Source organism: Sorex araneus, chromosome 1 (genome assembly GCF_027595985.1).
Source record: "Sorex araneus isolate mSorAra2 chromosome 1, mSorAra2.pri, whole genome shotgun sequence".
Classification (NCBI taxonomy): Eukaryota; Metazoa; Chordata; class Mammalia; order Eulipotyphla; family Soricidae; genus Sorex; species Sorex araneus.
In genome coordinates, this window is record NC_073302.1 from 2,672,716 (window position 1) to 2,697,712 (window position 24,997).

The 24,997-nt window shown below is 58.9% G+C and overlaps 1 protein-coding gene across 7 annotated transcripts in view; it reads right to left on the minus strand.

Annotated features, from left to right (window-relative positions):
• Window positions 1-24,789, minus strand: part of PRRC2B (proline rich coiled-coil 2B) — a 68,635-nt gene extending 43,846 nt beyond the window's left edge. For 3 of the 7 annotated variants that reach the window (XM_055140111.1, XM_055140130.1, XM_055140106.1), the window contains exon 1: window positions 24,494-24,789. The gene's annotated coding sequence lies outside the window, so the exon portion shown is untranslated. The remainder of the gene's footprint in view (window positions 1-24,493) is intronic. The other 4 variants (XM_055140126.1, XM_055140134.1, XM_055140117.1 and 1 more) reach the window with 3 other exon arrangements.
• Between the last annotated feature and the right edge of the window lie 208 nt (window positions 24,790-24,997).

The following is a 24,997-nucleotide window of genomic DNA, read 5'->3' on the forward strand; positions in this document are numbered from 1 at the left end:
CCAGGCCAGCGAGGGAGGCACAGGTCTCATGGGACAGGCACCACTGGGCAGGGAGGACAAATCACCAGGGCCATACAACCCACTCCGGGGCGGCGAGCCCTTAGGGCAGTGGGCCATGCAGCTGGCCACACGCATGCGCTCAGGACCGGCGGGGTGAGGTTGGGGGGGGTCAGTATGATCACGGAACAAGAGCCTCCAGACAGGACAGGCAATGTTCAGGGGGGCAGCTCCAGACACTGAGGGTCTCATATGCCCCCACACAGCAACAGAACCTGAGATAACCAGAAAGCAGCGCCTTCCCCCTGCCACATGCGACTGTCCACAGGCACCGACAGTAGGTGGACTCAGCCTACATTCAACTTGGCGGTGAGGAGCCGATCTGGAGGCCATGGTGCCCAATCGCTGAGGCACGGCCAGAGCGGCTACAGTGCTGGAGAGCCCCGGCACAAGCCTCCCACCTACTCCAAAGCGCACAGGCCACAGGAACCCTGGGGAAGCACTCTGTACCCGAGAGACATTTTTAAGCAGGAATATTCTGTCTACCCCAGACTATAAGGCACAAGTTAAGAACTGGGACCCAAGAAAGTCGATGAGAGGCATCAGGTGAGACCAAGTCCAAGCCAGGGGGATGCTCCTTCCCCTGACCCCCCCACCCCCTGCTCAGGGGCACAACGGCTGCCAGCAGGAAACGGGTCACCCACAGCTGGGCAAGATGGGACAGCTGCAGGGATGACCCTTCTCCACATGCTTGCAGCCCCCCTGGCTGAAAACCTTCCCCCAAACCACGAGAATCGCACAAGCGCCTGCTACCCCACTTGGGGCCTCCCCACCCCGGGCCAGGAGCAGAGATCAGCCAAGAGCAGGATGGGCCCAGCCACAAGGCACTTGTTTTTTGGTTTTGGTGTTTAAACCACACCAGCAGTGCTCAGGGTTTACTCCTCACTGCACTAACGAACTACTCCTGGCAGTGCTCAGGGACCCTGTGGGTTGCCAAGAATTGAGCCCAGGTAAGCAGTGAGCAAGGCAAGTGCCCTCCCCGCTGTCCTATCCCTTGGGCCCACCAAAAAGTCACTGGGACACAGATGCCCAAGGGCTCCCTGGCATGTCCTTTTATCTAGGATCTCTTTCTAACCACCAGCATTCTCCTCCAGGAGGAATGAGCCTCAAGAACAGGGAATGGGGCTGGACCGACAGGATAGTGGGGAAGGCATTTGCCTTGCACACAGCTCACTCAGGGTGAGCCCCTGGCACCCCACACTGTCCCCCGCGCACTGCCAGGAGTAATTCCTGAGTGCAGAGCCAGGAGTAAGACCTGAGCATTGCTGAGTATGACCCCCAAACAAACAAAAAACAAGCAAAAGGAAAAAGAACAGGGACTAGGTCCTTTCTATTTGACATGGATGTGCAGACACATTCCTTTGGTTTATTAATTTCAACTTCTGGGCCAAACATGGCGGCGCTCAACAGCTATCCCTGGCTGTTGGGGGGGGGAGGTCATTCCCGGCAGTGCTCAGGTGACCATGAGGTGCTGGGGATCAAACCCAGGCCGACTGCATGAAACCCTCGTGCTCCAGCCCTGTGGGCTACCTCCTCAGCCCTTTCGCTCAGGCTCTCCTAGCACGGCTGGGGCCCAGGACTAGCCCTGGTATTCTGGAAGAGGGTGGCACACCTGTGCCACGTCTCCTGGCCCCAGGGTTCGGGTCAGACAATGAGTATTTAGAAAACTGTCAAACGAAATCCACCTGGAATTCTCCATCCCGGTATCTGAATCCGGGTTGGGAGGCGGCTCAGGGTTAGGGACTTGTCTTGCCCGCGGCAGACTCCTGGCTCACTCCCTGGCACTCCCTTCAGAGCACCACCAGGGGTCACTCCTGAGCACAGGGCCAGGACCAGCCTGCCCCACCCCCACCTCCAAGTATGGCCCAAAACAAAACGGAAAGGACACGGCGGGGAGCGGGGGGGGGGGGGGGGGGGGGGGGGCAACCCAGGCTACCGTGCCCACACGAACCCACACAATGAACACGGTCCCTGAGACACCACACAGTGACCGTGACACCCATCCGGCTAGCCCACAGACAGACCGGCCTGGGGTCAGAGCATTACCAGGAGACTGCACAGGCGTGGTGTGGCTGCCCCCAGCCCCTGTAACACTGCAGCGCCTGAGCATCGGAGACGCACACAGGCTGCCACGCCGGCCTCCAGAGACTCCCAATGGCAAAGGGGTGATTCAAAAGGGTGAAAAACTGTGAGTCAATCAGGGCCGAGAGACAAGCCGGATGCTCCCGGCAGACCCACTGCAAAACACCAGGGGTCCTGAGAAGAGGCGTGGGCAGGGCCTCGTGCGACGGGAGCCCAGAGGCAGGAGCTGTCCCTGGCAGATGGCCAGGGCCTGAGCAGAGGACGGCGGGTGGCCTTGCTCCAGCCTGCAGTTCCGTGGAGCCCTCACAAGCCAGCCTGTAAGACCCAGCACGGCCGCCTGGCCCCAGACCAGAAGAGGCGGTCTGTGCAGGATGCTCTGTGGCAGCAGGGAACGGAAGGACTGAAGGGGAGGCGCCGATCTGGGCCCAGCACCGCCGGGAGCAGCCCAGCGCGCAGTCAGGGGAGTCCCCGAGCTCCCTCAGACCAACAGAATGAAAACAAAAGGGCTTTGACCGCTGCGGCTGCACTGGAGAAGATCTGTTTCTCCGGAGAGACAGACACACAGTCTGCACAGGTCCTCCTGAGACTGACCAGTGCCCCCCTCCACTCCCAGGAAGCTCTGGGTGACCCGAAAGTGACCACACCCAACTCCTGGCACAGGAAAGCCCTGGACAAACAAGAGCCAGAAGTCGTGGCAGAGAGGGCAGCTCACCTTCCCTCTGTGCGTGGCCATGTCCTGCCCACAACGTGAGCCCCTGTGCGCAGGTGAGAGGCGTTCAACACCATGAGCGGGGGCGCTGGACAGGCGAGGCCAGCCCAACTCTCCGTGCTGCGGAGGCACTGCTCCACCCCTTCTCAACCACGAGGCACACCTGCATGCAGACGACTGGCCTCTGGGGCCACAGTGCCCCCGCCACAGTGCGAGACCGAGGCCAGGTGTGTCTAGTAGCAGCTGGCTCGCTGCCACACACGGACCAACCAGCAGCTCCCGTGGAAGTGGTGTCTCGTCAACACACCCGGGGACCTGGGATGCGGCCAGACAAGGCTGCCCTGGAAACAGCCCGGGGTGGGGGGCCTCCAGTCCCTGCTATCTCCCCAGCAGGAGTCAGCCAGGCCCAGCAACCCTGACCCACAGGAGCACGCCCAAGGTGGCCCAGCGGCCAAGTACACGCCTCACATAGAAGTTCCTATGTCCCACCCCAGCCTGGAAAAAAAAGAAATTAATTACAAGGCCGGAGAGATAGTTCAACAGGCAGGGCACTTGCCTTGCAGAGGGCTGACCGGCTTCAATCCCTGGTCCCCGAGCTCACTGCAAGTGATTCCTGAGCACAGAGCCAGGAGTAAACCCTAAAAACCATGGGGTGTGGCCCAAAATCCAGAAAAAAGGGAGGGGGAAAGTAAAGAAAGAGCCACTACTCGGCTTGGTCCTTCACAAAGCAAGATACGGACAGCTGCCCTTCCGCGCCGAGGGGTGGAGGCAGGTCTCACTGGACACAGCCCACACGCTGCAGAACCATGCGGGAGTGCCCAGCGGCTGCCCGTCATGAAGCAGCTCTGCCCCGGGCCCGCCAGCTGCTCTCACACCCCAGGTCACTGAGCTTCACCTGGGGTGCGGCAGAAGCAGGAGCCGGCCCCTGGCCCCCGGCCGTCTCGGCGAGTCAAAGGGACGGGCACCCAGCCTGGCTCAGGCCCACACCAGGCAGGCCCAGAGCCTCGGCTCGAGAATGCAGCGATCACGCTGGGGGATCATGCTGCTCCCTCCCACTAACGGCAGAAGCTGACCTGGCGCCCAGGACTGGCTCACTGGTGGCGCCAATTCCATTCCAATCCCAAGTACTGCATGTGATCCCCAGAGGCACACAACGTGCATACATGTGGGCGCGAGCACGAGTGTGTGTGTGTGCACGAGTGACAGAGAGACAGAACTTGAACACCACAGGCAAGTTTGTGCTCCCATCACAGGAACAGCAATAACAGGGGAAAGGAAGGGGGAAATGAATCAAACCAGTTTTAACAAATACTAATCTGGGTCCTCAAGACTGCATGTTAAAGAAGATACTAACCTCTCGGGGTGCCCAAAACCCCTCCTCCTCCTGCCAGGCTGTCTGGGCCTGGGGCCAGAGTAACAGTACTTTGACAGGATGCTTTCCTTGAACACAGCTGACCCAGGTTCAATCCCCGGCACTCTAGAGGGTCCCTGAGCCTGCCAGGAATAATTCTCAGGTGCAGAGCCAGCAGGAACCCCTGAGCATCGCCAGGTGTGGCCCAGTAACAAAAACAAACCAACAATACCCAAAGACAATGGAAACCAGGGCCAAGAGGACTGGTCCTTGGCAGGAAGCTTGCCACAAGGGGGGCAGGACAGAGTGCAGTCAGGACAGAAAAGGAACCACGTGACAATGAGAGTCGGCAGTGATCACTCTGGACAAGGACTGAGTGCTGAGAGGAGGTAAAGTGATACGCATGATATCCTTTCAGTAATAATATCGCAGACCACAGTGCCTGAAAGGAAAAAAGCGGGGGGGAAGGAGAGAAGTGTCTGCCAGAGAGGCAGGTGGGGGTGTGGGTGTGGAGGGGAACTGGGGACACTGGTGCCAGAGACCGCACTGGGGAAGGGACAGGTGCTGGGACAATGTATGACTGAAACTCAAGCATGAGCAACTCTGTAATTGTGTGTATTATGGTCTCTCTCTCTTTTTTTTTTTTAAAGGAAAAAAAAAACTGGGTCCTGGGACAGTTTCAGAAGAAAGCACTCCAGTCACACAGACAGCAAGAGCAAGGACCCTCTACAACGGCGAACTGTGCAGGTGGAGGAAGAGCAGAGGCTGGTCAGCAGGGGGCGCTCTGCTCTGGGAGGCCCACGTTTGGCCAAACCAGCAGGAAGACAGGCCCCACGTGGCTAGTGGCTGGCCCCACCGGTCAGACAGGTTCCCAGGCTATAGCCCTACTTTAAGAAGGGATCTCTCTCTCTCTCTCCTCTCTCTCTCTCTCTCTCTCTCCTCCCTCTCTCTCTCTCTCTCTCTCTCTCTCTCTCTCTCTCTCTCTCTCTCTCTCCCCCCACACTGACAGTCAAGGCAAGTCCAGGGCCTTGATGTGCTCCCCAGTGCCAGCAAGTTGGGGTCATCCTCTGCTTCCCCAGAACTCAACCCAAGGACCTGTGCTGTGTGCCCCCAACCCAGATCCACAGAAACCAGGAGCTCAGGTTAAGGATCCCCCCCCCAGACACAAGCGGGAGCCCCCCACATCACTATAGGACAAAACCTGCCCCAAAGTCTGAGGGCAGAGGAAGGACAAGGGTCAAGAGGCAGCAAACCAAAACCACAGCACAAACCCACGCAGAAGTCAGGCCTCCCTCTCCAACATGCCTGCTGGGCGCTGGGCGCAGGCTGGGCTGAGGAGGGGCACATGCCCTGCACAAGTGACTCCCAGTCCTGCCCAGAGCACTGCAGGAGCAGGCCCGGCAAGCCCCCGGCCGGAGGGCCCCGGCAACGATGAACAGTGTTTTATAAGAGCCAGAACCCGGAACGGGAGTAGCAGGACAGCAGGTAGAGTCTGTCTGGCACAAGGCCGACCCCGGTTTGACCCCCCCACCAGCACCCCGATAGCACCCACCAACCCACAGGAATCAGCCCTGAGCACTGCTGTGGCCAGAGAACCAAAAACCAATAAATAATAAACAAAAGATGCAAATCTGAAGAAGGTGACCGCTCACCAGCCCCGCCCCCTCTGCCCAACACCCGCCCAGACAGAAACAAAGGGCAACACAGCACTGTCCACACCTCTGGCCGTCACATGCTCCCGAGGCTTCCCAGAAGCAGAGCCACGTGCCTCTGGCCAAACTGCAGGGCTAGAGCCGGCTCCTCCCCAGAGCAGCTCGGGAAGGCAGGCGGGCCCCAGCACTGCCCACAGGCCGCAGGGGTAGCGGGCCAGAAAGGCCCTGCTCCACCGCAGCTGCAGCAAGGGGCAGTGCGCTGGAGGGCACCCAGGCCTGCCAATAACCAGCTGTGTGAAAAGAAAGGGGGGGACCCCAGGGGGAGCGTCCACTACAGGAGACACAAGCCAGAAGAGGGTGGGGCCCAAGGCCAGGCCCGGGGGAAACACACCCACCCACACTCCAGAAAGCCAGACCAAGGCAGACAGAGCTGAAGGCCCGCCCTGCCCTGCGCAGCCAAGCCCGAACCCACCTGTCGCCCACTCAGCTGTCCCCGCTCAGACACCTCAGCTGCTCCCCCACCCCAACCCCCAAAGTGACCTCAGCCAGTGCTCAGGAATGAGAGCTGACCCACTGCTCCCTCTCAGGGGTCTCTGGGGAGCGGACACAAGGACAAGGACACCAGGAAGCGCTGGCAGGCCGACAGCCTCTGGGCCGCCGACACCCCCCGCGGTGTCTGGGGCCAGCCCCTACTCTGACATGCTGACAACTGAGGGAGGGACACAGCTCGGAACCGTGGCTGACACCTGCGGGAGGAGCTCGGGTTTGTCCCTGGAGACAGACACACATGGTCCCCCTCACAGTGCTCCCCAGAGGCACGTTCTGTCTGGGGGGGGGTCTCGTCTTTCTCAACAAACCCCTGATCCATGTCAAGGTCCCCCCTCGGGCGGCGAGCACAGCTGCACTGCTGTCTGCCGGCCCGGCCTCTGCCAAGTCTGTCGTGGTTCCCAGTCCCATTCAGCTCCCACTCTGCAGATGTGGCACCTCAGGTCAGCAAACGTTAGGGACCAGATCCAAGCAGGACAACTGGTTTCACCCTCGGACAGCCCGGCACAGCTGCCCTAGCTGGCCCTGCCGCCCAGCCTGGGCGCAGAGACTGTTTACACCCAAGTCTCTGGGACTGACGTCACCTCTGTGTAGCGGGCTGGGATCTGGGCACGCGGCGACGTATATCAAGCGGTGGCCTCTGGCAGGAAGGACATTCCTCTCTGCCGAGGAAAAGGGTTCCTTCCCCTCCCCCAGCCTCAAGTCCTCACAGATGCCCTGGTGAGATGCAAGGAGGGGGAGGAGGAGGTCAGCAGGCCACGGGGGCCCCAGGGACGGCACGAAGGCCAACCAGGGAGGCTGCCGGAGGACTGGAGCTTCCAGAGCTCCCGCTACACGGTGGCACGGAGGACTCGGCAAACACAGTCACTGTGCCTGTGGCCTTCCGGGCTCCACCCCTCTGCCACCGCCAGAAGGGCAAGACAGGGCGTCCACTCGCCGAACGTGTATCGAGCTGGTGACAAATGACAGGCAGACCAACTGCCCCGTCCCTAGGCCTCACGTTACCCTGAAGCCACTGCAGCAAGTGACTGCTCCAGACAGAGACTGGTCACGTGACAAAGGCAGCAGGGGAGGTGGTGGACAGAGGCTGAGTGCCCAGCTATTCAGAGGCAGACACCCAATGGCTCCGTGCCCCTCCCCGCCAAGGAGCCAAGCCCAAGGACAGCACATCCGACAAGACAGGAGCCGGTGGCCAGGCCCGGCCAGGCCCTCACTGGCACGCTATGCTGAGGGGGGCGAGGGCAGGCCCCACACCCCACCAACGCCAGGGCCTCCCGCGCCCCCTTGGGGAGTCAGCAAGCTCAGCCGAGACGTGGGAACACCAGGTCAAGAGTGGGGCTGAGGGGAGGAACTAAGAGGGAAGCCCCCTGCCCCCAGACCCCGGGAGAGCCACAACATGCTGGCAGAGACATCTCTGAAGGCTCTAGCTCCTGCCACCCCACCCTGCCCAGGGATGGCTCACTGAGCCCCCCTACCACCTCATCCCAGGGGTGCCCAGACTAGTCAGGGGCCAGAGCGATAATACAGCAAGTAGGACACTTGTCTTGCACACAGCTGACCTGGGTTCGAGCCTCAGCATCTGATACGGTCCCCCAGACACTGCCAGAAGTAATTGCTGAGTGCAGAGTCAGGAGTAAGCCCTGAGCACTGCCGGGTGTAGTCCAAATCCCAAAACAAAACAAACAAGTATAAAAAGGGTCGGTGAAACCCACAGGCTGAAGGACTAGAGGAAACCCAGAGCACAGGCCCAGGTGGCACAGAACTGCAGAACTGCCCTTACAAAGTTAAAATTCAGGGTCGGACCGTACAGCAGTTAGGGCCCTTGCTTTGCACATGGCCTACCTGGGTTCGATCCCTGGCACCCCATGCGGTCCCCTGAGCACTGCAAGGAGTCATTCCTGAGTGCAGAGCCAGGAGCAATTCCTGAGCATCATCAGGTGTGATCCAAAACCAAAACAACAAGAAAAAAACTAAAATCACAGAGCGAGCCAGAGAGACAGTACAGAGGGCAGGGCGCTTGGCCTTGTCCAGCAGACCTAAATTCATGCCTGAACCCCACCAGGAGTGACCTCTGAGCACTCCTGGTAGATGTGACTCAAACAGCAAACAACAACATCCAAGAGCGGGCTGGAGAGAGCAGAGCCCAGGCTCAGCCCTCCCACAGCACGGCGCCCCGAGCAGGACGCCGAGCAGCAAGCAGGCCCTGAGCACCCTGCCGGGCTCAAACAACCAAAGAAAACCCTAGATCTGAATATCTGAAGCCCAACAATCCAAGACCCGGTAAGAGTCCAGAGAACAGACGTGAAAATAACACAAGGAATAAGACTCTAGGATGGAACAGTGCAGTCAGGCCCACGGGCGACCCGGTCCCAGCACCGCACATGACCCCGAGGGTCACAGTAGCGTTCTGGAGACCCCCCCCAAGCACCAGCACGGTGCAGGGAGACAGACCCAGATGGCCCCTGGCCCAGCAGGGTCCTTCAGGGCAGCCTTGGCCCTCACACTGAGAGGCCAGGAGGGACAAGACGAGAGCCCAGGAGCTTTTCAAGGTGCTCCCCACCAAAGCAAAAAGACAGCTCAAGGAGCGAGGGAGGCCATTCAAAGGCTGCATGTTGGAGGCCCAGCCTCAATCCCAGCACTGCATGAGCACCGTGCCAGGAGTACCTCCCAAACTGTGATGTGACGCAAAAACAGGAAAAAAAGTAATACACATAGCATTTTGCTGGAGCATTCGTGAAAGGCAGAAGATACCAGTTTAAATACGGTTCAGCTCAACGTGTCAATCTGCTACTCTGGTAGTACTTTCTGTCTCACTGAAGGCACTTTGCTTTCTCTGAGATGATCGATATTCTCCAGTGTTTTCTTCCAGTTTTGTTACTTTATCACATCATTCACATCTTCAGCTGTTTTCTTTTTCCCCTATCATAAGCTCATAAACTTAGTGACTGTGGCAGGGAGGGGGAGGCGTGGAGGGGAGACCACATGAAAACGCAAAGGAACAAAGCGTCTATAGGCCCTGCATGTGGGGGCTCCGGCATGGCACCCTCCAAGCTGTCAGCAGTGGCACCTGAGCACTCCAGAATTTGGTCCTCCCCACTGCCCCCCCCACACCCGACATTCTCGGGTATATAAACAGCCTGGCTGAGCCGCTGAGTCGCCCAGCCTCCTGGAGTGTGTATTTGGATGCCTCGAAACTCCACGGTCCTGACAGTCCCGCAGGAGCACAGCACGTGACGGGGAAGCTGCGGAGGAGCCACTCGGCTCAGTGAGCGGAAACTAGCGGGGCAGCTGGGCCAGCACGACCAGCTTGGCGAGCTCGGGGATCTCGGCGCCTCCATCATCAGACAGATACTATCTTTCTTTGGGTAAGTTTTTTGATACTTCCATTTGCCATTTTGTTATAACAATCAAGTAAATTATTTTGTGCCTGCTAAGGTGGTGGGGAGGAGACCCTGAGGACAACGGTGAAGGGAAGGTCACACTGACGGTGGGACTGTAGTGGAACAACTGAATGCCTGGAACTGCATTGTGAGCAACTCTGTGAACCACAGCGTTTAAATAGAGTTCCAAACAGAAACAAAGAATTTTTAAGAAAAACAATTTGGTTCCAAAATCAAACAGATAAGAAATTATGGGTCTCCCTACATGCGACGGTCAAGATCTGGGGCCTGCCACAGCCCGGCTTGGAGTCCACAATCTGCCAGAGCTGTGGGAAACGCAGTCTGTGTGGGGTTTTTAGTTTGTCCGGGGGTGGGGGGCACACCCAGCAGTGCTCAGGGATCACTCCTGGAGGGCTTGAGGGACCATGTGGGGTGCCGGGGACCAAACGCAGGTCAGGTGCACAAGACAAATGCCCTCCCCACTGTGCTGCAGCTCCTGAAAACAACTCTGGGCAGAAGCCCTCCTGTTCTTTCGGTGATTTATTCCTGCCCTGAGCATTTCCTATCAAGTTCAGAACCCGAGGTCAATTTCCGAACAGAACAATGAGAAAAGCTGCTCGGATTGTTGCCCGGATCGAATGAGATCCAGAGCTCAGCCTGGGGAGAGCGGACATCTGCCCTGCACCAGTGGACCAGGCCCGGCTCTCGCGCAGGCGGGCGGCCTGCTGGCAAAGCACAGGACCAGACCGGCGGCCAGCCCTGAAAACGAGCCGAAGTTCACCACCAGCAGAGTGAGTGTCATTCCCAGAGAAGATGCCTGTGCTAGGGCGAGAAGCTCAGAGCTGACGGACAGAAGCCATCGACGCAGGCTGGCTGGAAGAACCCAGACAGGAGAGAACTGTTTGATAAGGGTCAGGAAACAGTAAGAAATCCCCAGCACGTCCGGGGGTCACTCCCGAGACTAGAGCCAGGAAAATCCCCCCCAGCACCACTAGGCGTGGCTCCAAAACCTCAAAAAGCAAAATTAAGAAAACAACTTAAGAAAACAACTTCTTTGGTGGCAGTGGTGGTGGGTTCTCAGGGCTCAGGTGGCCACTCCGGGGTCCCTCTCGGCAATGCTCAGCCTCATTCTCTGGGCCTGCCCACTCGCTGCTTGGGCCAGCAGTGCTGGGGAGAACGACAGGACAACTGAAGGGGACTCAAGCTCCTGACCTCCAGCACGCAGGGCATAAGACCCAGCCCTTGTGGGGCGGGAGGGCATTTGCCTTGCACACGGCCAACCCGGGTTCGATTCCCAGCATCCCATAGGGTCCCCCGAGCACCGCCAGGAGTGATTCCTGAGTGCAGAGCCAGGAGTGACCCCTGAGCATCATCAGGTGTGACCCAAAAAGGAAAAAAAAAACTTTGAAACAAGAAACAAAGCCCACAAGCCACTAGTGAAGATGTGTCCCCCTCATTCTCAGGTAGCACACGGTGGCTCACGGGGGTCACCACTGCCCAATCAGGGCATCAACTCTGAGCCCAGGTCAGGAGGTCAGCCAGCCAGGTGTGCTCTGAGCATCTTGTGGTTGGCACTCAAGGCACAATGAAACTGTTTGAGGCCAGGCTGTGGGTCCAGAGACCTAGGAAAAAAATGCTCTCAGTGGTTCTGCCAGTCCCCCGAGACCTGGTGACCCTACAGTGTGGGCCCGAGGGGTGAGGAGGGGCGGACATGGAACATCTCTGACTCAGGGCCCCAGGGCCTGTGCAAGTTTCAGCTTCCTCATCCACAAGGTTCTCTGACACTCCCCAAGCCATGTCACTAGCTAGGCTAGATCGGGTGACCCTGCATCCCTCCGGTCAATGGGCTTGCCTACCCAGGCACGCTGGGCTGCAGCCAGCAGGACACTGGCGGGAAATCCATTTGCAGTCTGCAGCAAGGGAGTGGCCCCCTCGCCTTTTGAATGCACAGTTAACTGAGCAAGTGGAAAAGCCAAGCCGTGCCAGGAGACGGCGAGAGAGCTGGCATGCACGCACTGCCTGCAGAGCCCAGGCGCCAGGCCCAGCACCGCATACATCAGGCATAGCTCAAGGGCTGAAGTGACAGTATAGCATGGAGGGCACTTGCTGCACATGTGGCAGACCCGGGTTCGATACCCGGCACCACATATGGCTCCCTGAGCCCACCGGGAGTGATCCCTGAGCACAGAACCAAGAGTAAGCCCTCGGTAACGCTGGGTGTAGCCCAACAACAATCAAACAGAAAACACAGCTCTCAGGGGCTGGAGCGACAGCACAGCGGGGAGGGCATTTGCCTTGCACGCGGCCGACCCGGATTCGATTCCCAGCATCCCGTAGTGTCTCCCAAGCACCTCCAGGGGTAATTCCTGAGTACAGAGCCAGGAGTAACCCCTGTGCACCACCGGGTGTGACCCAAAAAGCAAAAAATAAAAAAATAAGCCATAGCTCTCAGCTTCATCTTCCTTTTTCCACCTCCAAACTCTGGTCAATATCAACAAGTAGGCTGCAAATCTACAATCCGTGCGGTGAAACCGGAGCAGAGGACAGAGATCAGAGCCGGCACCTGGACCACATGATTCCTTCTAAGAGATCAACGAAGCCGTTCCCTGGGCCTGACACAGACACAGAGACGGATGGTTGGCTGGGTGAGTGCATGAGAACCACAGGCCCCTGGCACAAGAGCCAGGGCAATAGGCAGAGTCCTGCAAGCCAAAGCACCTGAACGGAGCCCGTGTGAGGAGAGTCCACAAGCACCAGCTCCCAGCCCTGGACAAACCCCTCCCTGCCCAGCACGCCTGCTTTAAACTCCTAGGGGGAAGGGCACGAGGAGATAGCACAGGGTTCATGCGCTTCCCTTGCCAACTCAGTTTCGGTCCCCACATGCAGTCCCCTAAGACCCACCAGGAGTGCTCCCTGAGCACAGAGCCAGGCATAAGCCTGAGTACTGCTGAGTGAGGCCTTCACCGAAATATTAAAGTAAATCAGATATAGGGAACAAGATGGGAAGGAAATGGTAGATCACATGCCTTGCAGACGCCGGGCCCTTGTTTAAAATTCCCAGCATCATATGCTACTCCCACACAGATGGACATGGTTCTGGTGGTCTCCAGCACCACCAGTCCAAGGGCGACACAAGGGCCACCCCCAGCAAAATGTAAAATGCATGGGGGCTAGGCTAGGGACTCAGCTCAGCATCAGAGCACTTGCTTTCATGGGAGACCCTCATCAAGCCCCGGCACCACACCCACCCTCTCATACACACACTTGTGACATGGAGGTGGAGTGGTGTGGTCTGAGGGAAGTGTCCCCCTGCAAGTTCTCTGCCAGTGCCAGTGTCCACCCACTAGCGGGTCCAAGAGGCTCTGCTGCTTGTGTCCCCGTCCCTCACACCTCCCCGTGCCAGACCCGCTCCATCTCCAGAGCACTGCGACCAGTCCCCAACCCCCTGAGGAGCCGCACTGGAGCCCCGGAACAGCACTAAAGCCAAATGAATGTGCCCACAACTCACCGTGAGCACCACAACCAGACACACAGCCCTCAGCGAGCAACACAACCAAAATGCACAACCAAACGCACGGCCCAGTCATCCAACAACACAAACACTGGGAAGGGGGAACTCATGCACACCGTCCTCTCCGCTATCATCACCGCTGCGACTGAGAGCGGCTACTAACAATATGCCTACAGCACAACAAGTCCAAACGCAGAGAGGAAACCCACCCCGCCACAAGGTCAGGGGCAGCCTCGGCACCTTCCTTACCAGAAACCTGTCAGCCACTGGTCCCCGCCAAGCCTCATACCACCAGTGTGACAAGCTGGAACTAGAGTGACAGTCAAACAACAGGGGGTTTGTGCCCAGTGAGCTGAAATGCAGGGAGTTGAGTGTAACAGCCACAGAAACAGTCCCACAGCCTCCGGCACTCAAAGCCCAAATGACTCTGCCCTCCTCACAGCTCAGAAACTGCCTCCCCGCCCAGCCCTGCCTGAGCCTACGGTGGCAGCAAGCACGAACACCAGCCCCAAGAAGGGCCAAGCTCCCTTCTACGGCCCTTTCCTCCCTGTGAGGCAGAGGCTGTTCCTGCAGCTGAAGCCGGGAGAAGCCAGGGCAGGCCACTCTGCTTCTCAGCCCTGGGCCGCCGAGAGCAGGGCCACCTGCAGGAGGTGGGTTACCAATACTGCCCCGCCTCCCCCCACCCACACACATACACAATTCAGCTGCGCTTCATGAGAACCAACCAACCCAAGCTGCCGAGAGGTGGGCAACTGAAGCGCAGTTTTTCATGCATCCGAGCCTCAGCACTACAGGAGGGGACCCTGGGCACCCCCAGGAGTGACCCCAAGCACCAGTGGGCCTGTAATAGCCCTGAGCACCACCAGGTGTGGTCCCAACAAAAAAAAAAAAAAAAGAAGAAAAAGAGAAGAGAATATGGGCTGGAGAGACACAGGAGGCAAGAAGCTTGCCTGTGACTACCCTGGCTAGTGCCCCAAGCACGGCCAGGGCTCAGCTGAGCAGAGCCAGGAAGGGCCCCGGAGCACTGCAAGGAGGTCCAAAACCACTACCCCTGCCAGAGAAAGAAAAGGGAACAAATCCGGGCTGGGAGAGCTCAGAGAGCTGAGGTCACTCTGCATGTGAGCTCCGTCCACCGCAGCACACAGCCGCACACGGTCCCCTGAGCACCGTCGGGAATCACTCTAAGCACAGACCCGCTGGCCCCAAAAGGGCAGGGCGCAGCCAAAAAAAGAAAAGAAACAAATCCAAAGGTAGGGGCCAGAGAGGTAGTCCAGCAGGCAGGGGTTTGCTGAGCACACACCCAACCAGGATTGATCCAGGCATCATCCAGGGTCCCCAAGCCCCCTGGGAGTGACCCCTGAGCACAGAACCAGAAGTGCCCTGAGCACTGCCAGGTGTGGCAAATAATAATAATAATAATAACAATAATAATAATAATAATAATAATAATAATAATAATAATAATAAAGGAGGCCAAGGAGTGGGTTGAAAGGACTCAGTTTATTGTTTGGTTTTTTTTTTTTTGCTTTTTGGGTCACACCTGGCGATGCACAGGGGTTACTCCTGGCTCTGCACTCAGGAATCACCCCTGGCCGTGCTCAGGGGACCATATGGGATGCTGGGATTTGAACCCGGGTCGGCCGCGTGCAAGGCAAACGCCCTACCCGCTGTGCTATCTCTCCAGCCCCGAAAGGACTCAGTTTAAATGTTTACCATTTAAACCTGCAGAGAGCACAGCAGGCCGAGTGCCTGCCCTGCATGTGGCCGATACTGGCCCGTTCAGTCCCTTAAGCCCCATCAGGAGGATCCCTGAGTGAAAAGTCAGCAGGCAGCCCTAAGCACTGCTGGGTATGTCCCCAGAGAGAGAGAGAGAGAGAGAGAGAGAGAGAGAGAGAGAGAGAGAGAGAGAAGAAAGAAAAGAAAAGAAAGAAAGAAAGAAAGAAAGAAAGAAAGAAAGAAAGAAAGAAAGAAAGAAAGAAAGAGAGAGAGGAGAGAAAGAAAGATAGAGCCAGTGCGATAGAGGTAGGGTGTTTGCCTTGCACAAGGCCAACCCGGGTTCGATCCCCAGCATCCCATGTGGTCTCCCAACCACTGCTAGGAGTGATTCCTGAGTGAAGATCCAGGAGTAACCCATGGGTATTGCCAGGTGTGGCCCCCAAACAAAATTAGAAAAGGGAGAAACCCCCACAATGACCCCAGTATCCCCCCAGGGGGCTTTACAGCAATGCCAACCTGTCGCTTTAGCAAGGAAGCAGAAGACTGCCTCCCGGATCTGAGTCACTGCACAAAGGCCCGAGGCCCAGTCACAGGATTCGCCCCACCTGCCCAGCCCTGAAACTGTCTCCGACTATCCTTACCCTGTGACAAGTTATGGTTTTTGGAGACCAGCAACCTTTGCTGCTGCTAAACATTACCAACACAATGCTGCGGTTCAAGGGTTCAAGAAAGGAAGAACCAGGGGCCGGAGCGATAGCATAGCGGGTAGGGCGTTTGCCTTGCACGCGGCCGACCCGGGTTCGATCCCTGGCATCCCATATGGTCCCCCAAGCACCGCCAGGAGTAATTTCTGAGTGCAAAGCCAGGAATAACCTCTGAGCATCGCTGGGTGTGACCCAAAAAGAAAAAAAAAAAAAAAAAAGGAAGAACCAACATAACAGAGTGGGCACGCGTGTGCACACGGACCCCATGTCCTGACCTTTCCATCTCCTCAGTGACACCAAGGCACACCCACGCCACACATCTGCTGCACTGTGCCCACTCAGTTCAGAGTGCCTGTGGGCCACACGCTCTCTAGCTGGGAAGCAGAGAAGCACCGGGTGCCCTAGAGTGGGGGGAGGCGACCCTCTTCCTCTAGGGGTCACACCTAAGCAGGTTTGTCCTGGACCTGCAGTCAGCCAGAGCAGGGAGCACTCGCCTTGCACACGCCTACCTGAGATGGATCCCCGACGGCACACAGGGTGCACCCCCGTCGCAGCACTGCCGGGAGTGATCCCTGAGCACAGAGCTAAAAGCTCTGAGCACCGACGGGTGTGACTCAGAAACAAACTCAGTTGGAGCAACAGTATAGCTTGCCTTACTGGCACTCCATGCGATCCCCCCAACCCCTGGCCCTGCCAGGAGCGATTCCTGAGCACAGCAACGTGTGGCCTCCCCCCAAAAACAAACTCAGCCATCTAGATTCAAACCACCTGTAAGCCAGTCGGCAGCCCCACACCCAGCCGCAGCCCAGCAAGCAGGTCATGGGATTAGGCCCCTCATCCCGCAAGGAAGGGCCCAGGCCCTATCAAGCGCAGAAAGGTGACTCACTGGAATTTGCTCGCTTCACCATCACCCCCCCACCACACACACACACACACACACACACTCTTACCTGGCGACCTACCCAGTAACGGTGACTGACCAAACACTCCTCCTTACAGAGATGTACAGAGAAAGAGAGCCCAAGGTTCCTGGCCCACAAGGAGGCCCTTGCTAAGGTGCCCGAGTGCCCACGGGGAGCGCACAGGCCCGGCCAGCTGACTTGGAGCTAACACTCTGCACCTCCAACAGGTGAGCACACAATTAGAAACACAACACCCAGTAAACAAAGGAGCCCCAAGTGTATACCTACTCCTAACCCCCAGGCTGGGGCTGGATCCAGAAACCATTAATAGTGGCTGTTCACTGAGAGCCGGTAAACACTCGGGCACAGCGCGAGGACGCCCCCAGTTCTAGAAAAGAGGTGACCCTCCGTGACATCTGACAAGAATGGGGCCTCCAGGAGGCCCCCGGCCAGCAGCGCCCACACCTCTGGGAGGCCCTCGGGCCCTCCACTGCATCCCCCGGAGGGAGGCGACCAGCCCCACCCTCCCCGAGAATTGATTCTCTCCAGGTACCAGCTGGCAGTAACGAGGGGCAGGGCAGAGCTGTGCAATTCCAAACCCACCTCCTCTGGGCACCTGTCTCAGGGGGGACGGGGCCTCCCGTGCCGGCACTGATGAAACCGCCCAGGCTGTCCGGGGGCCTCGTTCTGTAGCCAGGGCCCATGCAGCAGAGCTGCGCCTTCAGGATGAGGAACCGCAACCGGGCTCCACCGTGTCACATCCACGCCACAGGAAGGATCAATACAACTGCCAAGCGCCCCAAGGCAGAGCCCCGGCGTCTCTGGGCACAGGCCGCAAGAAAACCCCAACCAGGGAGGGGCTCTCCCAACTACCCTTTCCAGGCTCCCACGTATCCAGACAGGCCGGGCGGGGGGGGGGGGGGGGGCTTGGGGTTAATTTATCACATAGGCTTGGCTTCATACATGATGGCTGAGTGCACATGTGGTTAGGGTGTGATGGCCCGGGTGAGGGTGCGACTGTCTAGTGATCAAATGCAGTGTCTTGCACTGACACTCAAGCCAGAAACCATGTCGGGGATCATAATGGGGGGACCATATGGGATGCTGGGGATCGAACCTGGGCCCACCACAGGCAAGGCAAGCACCCTACTCGCTGGACTATTGCTCCAGCCCCTCCAAGAGGAATTTAAGAATAGTTTAAATTGTGCAAATTCTCTCTCACTTGAGATTATATACAAGTTATGGTCTTAAAGAGAACTTGGGCAGAATATTATTCTATGTAGCAACTAAAAATTAGAAATAAGGGTGCCAGAAGAATAGTACAACAGGTAGGGAATTTGCCTTGCACGTGGCCAATACAGTTTGGATCCCTAGCACCCCATCTGGTCCCCCAAGTCCACCAGGAGTGATCTCTGAGTGCAGAGTCAGGAGTAAGCCCTGAGCACCACCAAGTGTGGCCCCAAAACTAAAAAGAGAGTAAAACTTAGAAATAGGGATCAAGGTACCGGAACACGTTTACCTCACATTCAGCCTACCCGGGTTTGATCACCAGCATCCCATATGGTTCCCCAAGCACACCTAGGAGTGGTTTCTGAGTTCAGGGCCAGGAGTAACCCCTGAGCATCGCTGGCTGTGGCCCAAAAAGGAAAAAAGTGGGGGATCAAGGCGATCGTTCAAGGGCTAAGTGACTCTCCAGCAGAGCACATGGTTCCCACGTAGCATAAGGAGTAAGCCCCAGCACTGCCAGGCCCCCAAAACAGCACAAATATCACCAATAAGAAACAGGTTAAACAGGGGCCAGAGAGGACAGAAGGCAGGGCATCTGCCTACATGCAGCCCGTGTGAGTTCAATACTGCCCCAGGACGCTCTGAGGTCCCCCAGCACCACCAAGAGTGGTCCCTGAAAGGAGAACCAAGAGTAAGCCCTGAGCATCGCTGGATGTGGCACCAAAACAAACAAATCAAGTACATCCACAACATACTCTGCTAGATGACATCATGCCTCTGAAGCGGCTTCGCAGAGGAGGGCAAACATTTGATTTCTTGAGTAAAAGGGCAGCAGGTTTCAGAATGCCAAAACAAGCGGGGATGATTTTCCTGGGTGGAATCCCAAGTAACTAATTGCCCCAGAGCCCTACAGCCTTCAATACATCTTGAATTTTCTTTTCTTTCTTTTTTTTTTTTTAAGTCAGCTGGGAATATTAGGGCCATGGGATTATGAACTATTTTTGTTTTCTTCTTCATACACTTATTTTTTTTTAAATGCTAATAATTATTCTTTAAACGTCAAAGTGAGTAAGGGCTGTAGCTGAGAGCCAGGGCACTTGCTTTGCATATATGAGATCCTGAGTTTAATCCCTGAATCCCGAGCATGCATGTTTACATACAACATATACATCTGTATAAATTCATATGGAAAAACATTCATTCTGTTGTTCTGCTTTTCGGTGCCTAGATGAGCTCAGGGCCTCACACAGGCAGCGCCCTACTGCCAGCCTCCTCACAGCCCCTTAGGAGTCTGAAGACGCTGCGCTGGAAGAACAGATGATCCCGTGTTCTGCCTGAAAAACCTGCCTGCAACGGGCCTACACATGTGTGCAGAGTCCAGACAAAAACACCAGAAAGAAATCTCCCCCCACACAGAGTATATACACTCTGTAATTAAATTTTAATCATAAGGAAATGTGTACTCTGCCTGAAGACAAGGCTCCTCTCTCCCTGCCCGGAACACTCGGCCCATTCAGCACCCCTGGGCCAGGCAGAGGTGAGGCGGAGCCACGCCCAGGCCCCCGATTTCTCGATGCATGGCATAGTTAGGCTCTGAACTGCATGTAAACAGCACCTGCCCAAGAAAGCTCTGGAGACACAAACCAAGCAGAGGGCAGAGAAGATGGTGCTCGGCGGTTCCTGCAGCCACAGGGAGTCATCCTCTGTCACGGAGGCGCGCTCAGCGGGCTAGCACAGACCCAGCTCCATTTCATAGCCGATGCCTGGAGCAGAGCGACCCACAGGCTCTCTCTGGGGCCCAAACAATTCTGGGTTCAGCTCAGCCAAGTCTGCAGTGTTCCAAGGCTTGCAACTTATTTCAATTTGCTACATTTGGGGCTGGGGGGAAGAGGGCGGTGAGCTTAGAAAGTCTCTTTTTTGGGGGGCAGAGGGGTTGGTCTGTGGCTTCAGAAGGCCTGGGGAACCCCTCTCAGAAATCCTCAGCCAACAAGGGCGTGAGGAGCTGGAGCTGCCTGGGGATGACCCAGGCCACCCTGGCAGTGCTGGGGACAATGTGGTGTGGGGATGAGCCAGGCCACCCAGGGGTGCTGGGGGCCCATGTGGTGCCAGGGATGGAAGCTGGACGAGCCACTGCAAGATCTGTCTCCTAAGTGCCATGCTGTCTCCATTCTCCAAGAGGCTGTCCCTGACACGGCCCGAGACTGAGTGGGCTACGACCTCCCTGGAGCCCTGACCATGCCCTCCGGGTCGGACACAGGGTACAGAGCAACAGAACTTCTGGGCGTTCCGGCTCCATGGGGGGGCAAGATGATTCAATAATTAAAAACAAAACTCAACCTTCAGAACTTGCCAAGTGAAAATAAGTCAGACACAAAAGGACAAACACTGGAACATTCTACTACTCCAAGGTATCTCGAGAAGCAAACTCAGAGACAGGGAAGTAGGATGAGGGCTGCCAGGCGCTGGGGAGGGCGAGTGTGGAGTCAATGCTTAGCCAGTAGTTTCAGTTCTTGGGCGCCAGAGCAGTCGTACAGAGGGTAAGGAGCTTGCCTTGCACGCGCTGGCACCCCGTAAGACCCCCTGACTAGCTCCCCGTAAGACCCCCGACTAGCACCCCCTAAGACCCTCTGAACACCACCAGGACCAAGTCCTGAGCACCACAGGTGTGGCCCAACACAAACAAAAAACCCAGTTTCAGTTCTCGACAAAGAGCATGTTCTGGAAAGGACCGGTAGTACCGAGTGTACTAAATGCCATTGAACTGTACACAAGAAAATGATACATTTTTGTTACACAAGCCTCTTCAACAATCTGCTAAAAAAAAAAAAAAACCTATTTAAAGTTACAAAGTTAAGCACCAGGGCCCAAAAAGGAGGGGGAGGGCTGTGAAGTCAGTGGAAAGGTCCCTCAGGCCTCTCTAAGGAGACCTCGCCTTCTCCCCACTGGATGACTGAAATCCCAACACACACAAGAGGGGCATACACTTCTGTGTGCCCAAAATAATAATGAAGATGCTTGTCCAGACCTACGCATAACCAGAGCCTGGCTGGGATGAGGCCCTGGCCCCGGAGTCCACACTGGGGAGAGGAGTAAGGGAAGGTTCCTTCTGCCAAAGCACCCAGAAATCCCATGGCGGGGAAAGCCATGGATTTCGCACAAGGATCCTCCTCAGGTGTTGCTTATTTGTAGCAAGAGGGAATGGGCGCCAGAGTGACAGTACAGCAGGGAGGGCAGGGATTTGTCTTGTGCACGGCTGACTGGGTTTGATCTCCAGCATCTCATATGGTCCCCTGAGCACCGCCAGGAGAATTCCTGAGTGTAGACGAGGAGAAACCCCAGAGCATCGCTGGGAGTGACAAAAGAAAAAAAAAGAAAAAGAAAGAAAGAAGAGGAAATGGGTAACAATGTAAACCTCTCACGCTAAAGAAACATATCCCCTCCTGGTAATGAAGGCAATTATGCAATTATATTAAACTTGTTTCAAGGAACAGAGAAATACACTGTAACACTGAGAAAAACAAACTACAAATTACACACAATGTCCCAATTCTGAAACAACCAACAGTCTCAGAGGCGGCAGAGGCCAGAGCGCCTCTTGCCTGTCCTGGCGCCGGAAATCAGGGCCCACCTTGCCCTCTTCAGTGGTCTCCATGCTCTTGGAGTGCAAACATCTGTTCATGAATGGGATGGGGATGTCCTCATAGCCCCCACAAGGCCTTGCCACAGGAGCTGCTCCTGGGCGTGATGGATCCAGAGCACTAAATCCGAGCCTGCAACACGCAACACTGACCCCCCAGCCTGGCAGCTTTCTCGGGAGGAAGGAGAGGGGAGTGCAGCTAACTAAAGTAGGGGTGTGGCAGGAGCAGGAGGGCCCTCAACTCCAAGGGGCTTCCTGTGCCCAGACACCACCTACCAAACGCAAAATTTCCTCCCCACCTTGCTGCCAGTGTGGGAGCACAAGCTCTCAGCTGAAGCCACAGGGAAGTCGGCGAGTCGGGCCAAACCTTCCTGCGCAGGCACAGGCCACCTCCACCCCGGCCCCACTGCCAGGAGCCAAGCCCACGCCCACAGGCTGCCAGCTGGGCGGCCCGACCCCCACAACAGACCCTCGCAGGCCCAAGCAATGGTACGGCAGGCGGGCGTCTGCCTTGCAAGCAGCCACAGGATGCCCCAGCACCGCCGGGGACAGGAGGAACCTCTGAGCACTGCTGGGTGTGGCCAAAACACACGGAAAAGAGAAAACAAAAGAGCAACCCCTCTCGCCCCAAAGCCCCAGCAGAGGCGCCCCGGCGCACACCAAAGGTGGGGAGGGCCCGCCTGCCGGCAAGTGAAAGGCCCAGCAGAGGCTCCTGACAGACCCCAGCTCCGACCTGAAGGCGATCTTGTAGGCAGACCTGACTGAAACGGAAGCCTGGGACAAGACAAAGGCCCGCAGCTCCCTGCTGGAAACTTTCTCTCTTAGGGGGAAAGGCACCCCACTCTCAGGCCTGCCTGCCGGCCCATCCATAACAAGATCCCTTACGCTTGACCGTGGCCAAGCCTCATTATCAAGTTCAGAAATACATGCACTGGCCTATCGGGGCCTGAAATAGAAACGGCCTTAGAGGCCCCGCACCTTCCCCAGCACAATGAGACAGAGCCGGCCCGCTGCCATTAGCGACGTGAGTCAGTACTCGGTGTGAGGCAGAAGAAAACCCGAAAGCACCATAAAACAACCCTCCGAAAATAAGAACGAGAGCTAAAGGCGGTGGGGGAGGGCGGCCGGGCCGAGCAAAGGCAGCAACAAAGCTCCCAGGGCCAAGCGCCCAGCTGCTAGCAAGCTGGGACGAGTTGGGACTTGCCATTCCTGAAATTCCACTCTCTGGGCCCTTCTCTCTCCAGGCTCCAAACGAGCCGAGGCCCCGACAGCCAGCGCGGGGAGCTGGTGGACACAGGCCGCCACAGGTAAGCCAAGCAGGGGAGGGGGCCTGCCCTCCCCTAGACCGACGACGCCTGCTCCACAGGCAGAGAGAAATCTCTGGAAGGAGAGGAAGCCGAGGAGCCTGCCGTGCTAAGGAGCGCCCGGTCCACAGCGACGCGGGCTATGGGAAGGAGGGCTGTGTCCGGGGTCGGCAGCACGCACTGGGTCACCTGCAGATGCATGCCAAGGTGGGGGCGAGCAGTGCCTGCCCGTCCTCACCTGTGACTCAACTGAGCCCCCAGGACCCCCATGAGGCTCAGACCCACCTCCAGCCTCCAGAACAGAGCCAGCCCCAGGCAGGCCTTTCCCGGGGCAGGCTCCAGAGGCAGGTAACGTTACTGAGAACAGAACTGGACGGGGGTGGGGTTCACAATTTCAAATTCCATCAACCAGAATAGGCAAGGAAAGGGAAAAAAAATATAAAACAGTCAAGGTAGGAATCAAAAACAAGAAAGGAAGCCGAAAAGCAGACAAGCATCACAAACCAGCCCAGGCTCACAGGCCTCTCTCTCTGCACACCAGTCAGATGTGCAGACTCGGACCCAGACTCCCCGCTCCGGAGCCCCGGCAGCCGTCCGTCCACCGCCACGGGTCAGCATGCCCATTTCAGAGACGCGGGAGCCGAGGCAGGAGGCTCACAGACGGCCACCGGACCGCGCAGCAGCGCCGGGGAGCGACCACCCTCCCAAGCAGGCGCCCAGGGGCCGCTGCTGTTCGTGCCGTGTGCGGGAACCGGGGCTGGGCAGCAGCTGGGGGGCAGCCGTCCTAATCCAGGGGAGGTGACCACCACTCGCACCTGGCCCCCCGCAGCTCAGGGCCCGCCCACTCCTGCGGCCCCCGCCCCCACCCCCAGCAGCCGGGGCACCCCTGGGCCCCGCGGGTGGCACCACAGGTGACTAAACTTGCATCCTCGGCCTCCCAAGAACGGCAGAAACGCGCCGACTGCGTCCCAGGCCTGGCTGGGCCCCGGCCCCCGGCCCCGCAGGCTGCAATGGGCAGTTTCCGGGCCAGGGGTCGCCGCCAGGAGCGGAGTCTCCCCCGCACCCCACCCGCCGAGCCCGGGCGCCCGGTGTCCCCTCGGCCCGGCACAGGCCGCTCCCAGGCCCCCGGCGGACGCCCAGGCGACGGCGGCCGCGGCGGGGGCGATGGGGGCGGGGGGACAGACCCGCGGGGGCCGCGGGCCCGGCGCGACCACCCACCCCGCACGCCGGCCGGCCGCGCCCCTCGCGCTCAGCCCGCCGGGCCGACCCCCACCGCCGGGGCAGCGCCGCGCGCGGGGGCGGCCGGGGGCGGCCGGGGGCGGGGGGCCGCGAGCCCCCGGCCCTGCGCGCCGCGACCCGCCCGCCCCGCCCGCCAGGCCGCGCGGCGCCGCCACAACAATGGCGAGAGGCCGCGGCCCCGGGGGCGCGCGGGGGGACCCCGGGCCGGGGGGGGGGGAGCCCGCGGGGACCCGCGCCCCCGCCCCGCCGCCCGCCCCGCCGCGCGGCCCGGCCCGGCCCGGAGGCCCCGCGAGGCCCGGAGGCCGCGGGCGGGGGCGGCGGACAAAGGTCGGGCCGGGCCGGGCGCTCGCGCTGTCAGTCAGGCGGCGGCGCCTCAGACAAAGCCGGGCCGGGCCGCGGCGCCTCCATCTTAGCGGCCGCCGCCGCCGCCCGCCCGCGCCCCCGCCCGCGCCCGCCCGCCCGCGCCCCGGGCCCACCTGGTGTGTGCGGCGGGCGCGGCGGGCCGGGCGGCGGCGGGGGCGCGGGCGGGCGCGGGGCCGGCGGATGGCGGCGGATTGCGCGGGCGGCGCGGCTGCTGCTCGCGGGCGCGCGGCGTCGTCGCTCGCTCCCTCCGCCTCCCTCCCGGGCTCAGCTGCGCCGCGTCGCTCGCTCGTCGCTCGCCGGAGCCTCCGCGCCTGTGTCTCGCCGCCGCCGCCGCCGCCGCCGCCTCCCGCTCGCGCGCGCCTCCCCGCCCCCCGCGGCCGCCGCCCCCGCCTCCTCCGGCCTCCGCCTCGCGCCGCGCCGCGCCGCCGCCGCCGCCGCCGCCGCCGCCGCCGCCCGGGCCCCGCGCGCAGCGCCCCCTGCCGCGCCGCCCCGGGACTGCCGCCGCCGCCGCCGCCGCCGCCCGCGCCCGGCCACAGCGCCCCCTGCCGCGCCGCGCCGGAACCGCAGCCGCCGCCGCCCGGGCCCGCGGCTGGGGGGAGGGGCCGAGACGCGCCCCG